Here is a 4944-nt window from a genome sequence, read left to right as displayed (position 1 = left end):
AAGGGCCCCACTCATAAAAGTGTTCAAAATAAATCTTTAATTTTTCATTTAATTTTCAACACTTGATTCTTTTAAGAAACTTCAGATATATCCGCAGATTATACATTTGTATTATTTTTTGACCCGATTTCTCAAAGAAAACTTTTTTTTTTATTAGGCAAAAACACAAAATACGCAATAATTTCCCCCCCAAAAAAACAAAAACAAAAAAAAAGTGGAATATTTGAGGTGATGTAATTGAGTCCTTAATTAATTTATAACAGATTTTGATTATTATTTTTGGAGCAATGACATCTTTAAAAAAACGGCCTGCATAACAGCTTGTCGTTATTTGTGAACATTGCAACTTTTTCTTGTTACATTTTACCTGTTAGCTCATTTATTTATTTATTTATAATTTTTAAATTTCCCGCAAAACTTCCGGTTGGAAACGTCTATGTGTAAGTGTACACCTAATATTGTGCACATATTTCTTTATGTATTTCTAATAACCTTAGATCCTTCAAAATATTTTCATCCAATCGCACCCAGGACCTTGGCCATAGGCTCGGCCAATCAATGACTTGCAAGCTGGTGGACTGGCGAATGGGAGGAGAGGAGGGGCGGGACAAGACAGAGGAGGGAAAACACAGAAAGAGACAGAAGATGGCGGCGCCCGAAGAGCTCCGAGGCTGACGAAGATTTTCGGTAATATAACAATAAATAACAGTTTAGCTCTTAGTTACCGCGTGTTAGTGATGGGTTGATGAGGCCTCATGAAGCGTTTCGACACATTGCAAAACTGTATTGATACTGTGTCGATACTGTGTCACTAAATACTGACATCTGCTGGACATTAAAAATCCCTACAGGCAACCTATGGACCGACTCAACTGACACTGATTTTATGACCTAGTATATACAATAATATAAACCAAGTCATTGTATTTCATTTAGGATTATTTCATATCTTCATTTAAATGAAAATAAATTTTTATCTTTTTTAGATACGGTCAAGTAATGTGAACATGTATCGTGACTAGGATGGTAGAAGGTGGGGATTGAACCCCAGTAACCAGCAACCCTCCGATTGCTGGCACGGCCACTCTACCAACTTCGCCACGCCGTCATTCCTGTACCTTCTCTAGTAACAGTAGTGATGGGTCCTGCAACACAGATGCATCGGCGCATGCGTCGAGCTCATAGAGCGAAACCCTGTGTCGGTGCGCGTACCGCTTTTAGAAAGTCACGTGACCGATCATGAGCTGCTTTGGTCACGTGACCGATACGCGAACTGTATCGCACTGACGCCTCCTCTGTGCCCTGTGAGCAACGTTCCCTCTAAGGTGCGCGCCTGCGCAATTGCGCACTGCTCAAGCGTCCTCTGCGCACAGCAAATATATGCCGCGCACCAAATCAAACCCATCTGAATTCTAAACAAAATAAACACATTTATTCTGTGTAATTTTGAAATGCAACTTTGAGTGACAGTGACAACAAGCGGCCCTAACGGTGTTCGTCAACAACACGCATTGCGCCGCTTCCTAATAAACACAGTTTGGCGCGCAGGCAATACAGTTCATGAGCGGTCACGTGACCAGAACAGCTCATGAGCGGTCACGCGACCAAAACAGCTCGTGTTCGGTCACGTGACTTTCTAAAAGCGATACGCGCACCGACACAGGGTATCGCTCTATGAGCTTGTAGTAGAATTTCTGACCTTTGACCTATATTGCATGTCTGTCAAGAATGTACGCTCATTTATTTTCTCTTCTATTCTGTGCCAGTGGGACAAAGGTGAATATGGAGTTGTGCCAACCTGTCTACAGAATGTTTAGAATTTCCAAATATGACTAAGAGATACAAGGTTGTTTTGGAACAGACAAAACCAAAACAAAACAATCATGACACATTAGATAACAAACAATGACGCACAAGAGACATATAAAAAATGGCAGAAGACCGGAACTCGACAGTGATTTTGGCTTGTGTGTGTCTTGTTTACTCCGGAGTAACATGTGGTCTGTCTGCACGGCCAACTTAATTCAACCTGCACTTCTGATAATGGGTAAATAAATTTGTTGTACTAAACTACTTTTGTTGCCTGTTTAAGCTTCGGACAATCCACTACACAAATTGGCGTCACGAACAGGATGGTTTAGAAGCTACAGGTCGACAGCCGCTCCCGCTCTCTCAGTCAGGCAGACAGTGTGTTGCACGCGCGCATAACAAGGTAAGCGTTTTGCTTAAAGTGTAAACATTTTCTGCCTGGAGAGAGCCGGATCGATAAGACTAATTGCTGAATCTATTTGTGATAAAAGATAGGTTTAGTCAGGTTCTCCAAAAACAACCTGGAATGGGGTAAATTATGGTTGGATTGAGTTGTTTTATATGTGATCATTTGTCTGTGTGTTTGTTGAAAACTTGTGATTTCTTGTTTTTAACATAAGGGGATTGTTGATAGAATGTTGGTGGTTTGGAGTGTTTCTGAAGCACAGACGATGTGAGACGAAAAATTTCTTTTAACCTCTTCATCCTCTGTCGTTGCTGGCAGAGGATGCTTCTTGCTGCAAGTGCATCAGATTAGTCAGAGTTGGATACAGCTAAATTATAGGCAAGATTTGGTAACTGGTGTGACATTTGGCCCATACAAATTGATGACGTCTATGAAGGTGCGACATATCTGTTTATGTGGAAACTGCAGCGGTGGAAAAAGCCTCTTCTAGGTGACCGCTCATTGACTCCGGTAAAGGAGATCAACTGAGCGTATAGCTGTCACGACGAATTTGGAAATTTGCTGCAAATAGACAGGTATTGATCGGGCTGCATATGGTAGAGCTTTGGTGAAACTTGGTGAAACTGTATGGACTGACCAGACACGAGTCTGTAGGATTGCGGGGTGATTCCCCGTGGTCCTACTGGGCGTTAGGCCAGGTTTTGTACGTGATGGTCAGGGATAACGCAGGTGCTGCTCCAATGAAACGGGTTAATCGCCGTTTTATGAGCAATGATGGAACCTGGTTTTTGTGATATGAGACGGCCGATTCCACAAAAGCACGCGTGCATTAGTTGTTTATATTTGTCCGGACAATGGGGTGGTATGGTAATTTAGCAATGTGTGTGTATAATGATGAATGCTGAAATGTGTGTGTATTGAGTGAGTCAGTTTATGTTGGTACATTTAGATATATGCGTAATTTAATAACTTTTGTGTAGCACCTGGTTTCTTATCTGGTTTAATTCCCCCCTTCCCCCCCCCCCTCTCGCAACCTCCCTTCACGCTTTTTCTCACAGCCTCGCTATCTGTAAAAGTTGGGAAATTGTCTAAAATGTGTGTGCGTGTGAGAAAGTAGACAAAGTTTATGTACAGAAAACATATGAGTGAATGATCTATCCATTTAATTATCTTATTCCGCTCTCGGAGGTTGGATCGCGGGGGCAGCAGCCTAAGCAGGGAAGTCCAGAATACCCTCCTTAAACTTGACTATTTGTCCATCTAAGAGTGATTGATAAATGTTGTTCTTAATATTAAGGTTCTGATATGATACAGCTGTGCTTCTGGATGAGAAAAATAGTTGTCTATTGCATTTACTTTTAACTGTGCTGGTGATTGTAACTGTGTGACACTGTGGTTTGAAATTTAAAAAAAGGAGGCCCTGCTGGAAGACATTTTAAGATAAGGGATGTGTGCGTGTGACGAGGCTGTGTGAGTGACAGCTGCGTGAGGCGTGGGCCGAAGAGGTGTGACACTGTTAGCATAGCATTGAGCTAGGTTAACATTGAGCTAGGATAGCATTGAGCTAGTTTAGCATTGAGCTAGGTTTAAAGAATAAATAAATAAATAAATAAATAAATAAAAAACTATATATATGTATATAGTGGACAGCTGTACTCAATCTGAAGAGAAGGCTGACAGGTTGGTTTTGATAATAGGAAAAATAAAATATACTGTATATGAATAAATAAACATTTAAATATCAATACATACATTTGGACTGGGACATTGAAGCATTGTTAAATTCATTAGTCATTAATTATGTGTGTAATATATTGTATTGAACAGCCTTGTTGCTTATCTGATCCATCCAGTTCCTGTGTGGAAGTTGAGACATACAAACACACACTAGCACATCATAGAGTAGGACACATTGTAACTGTGAATTAATAGTTATACAACAAATAAATTAATAATATTGAATTTAAATTTGATAAAGATAAATTGATTATACGTTGACATTTTAATTTTTTTTAGGAATAAACACACAATAAAATAAAAGTTAAATGTATATTCTAATACATCTAAGGGCATCTGTGCAAACTGTGAAACATAGAGTCTGAAGAAGTACAGATAAGCGTCGCCAACACTCAGCGCCATTGTCAAAACAAAACGTAGAGAAGCGTTAAACAAATTCTAATCAGAAGGAAGACAGACCAAAATATGAGAACTTAAGTAAACAGACAGCAAGTAAACCAGAAATAATAATGTAAATAAATAACAAAGAAAGCACATTTCTATGTGACATTGGTGCATGTAGAATTACATGTAGAGAATAAAACTAAATGGAAACAACTGTCTGCAAGATGAGCATGACGTCATGAATTGTGCTCGGGTTAGTAATAGATAGATAGATAGACAGATAACACGTTATTGATTCCTTCAGGAGAGTTCCCTCAGGAAGAAGTAAAAAGTAAACAGTAACTAATAAGGGTATAAATGGAAACAAAATAGAAAAATATTACAAGGAGAATAAAAATAGAACAGTAAAATAAGAGAAACTAGGCATTAACAACCATGAGATAAAAAAGTATTGCACTGTTATTGTTTTGCATTCCCTGTCATCCTAGCCCCCCCAAAGAGGAGTTGTACAGTCTAATGATGTATGACACAAAGGATTTTTTATAGGCTAAACCAGTAGTTCTCAAAGGAGGGTATGGTGTTTCCGCCCGGACAAAAAAGGGGGGTAC

The sequence above is a fragment of the Entelurus aequoreus genome, linkage group LG17 (genome assembly GCF_033978785.1).
Source record: "Entelurus aequoreus isolate RoL-2023_Sb linkage group LG17, RoL_Eaeq_v1.1, whole genome shotgun sequence".
Classification (NCBI taxonomy): domain Eukaryota; kingdom Metazoa; phylum Chordata; class Actinopteri; order Syngnathiformes; family Syngnathidae; genus Entelurus; species Entelurus aequoreus.
The sequence above is the reverse complement of the archived record's forward strand: the minus strand, read 5'-3'. Positions refer to the sequence as shown.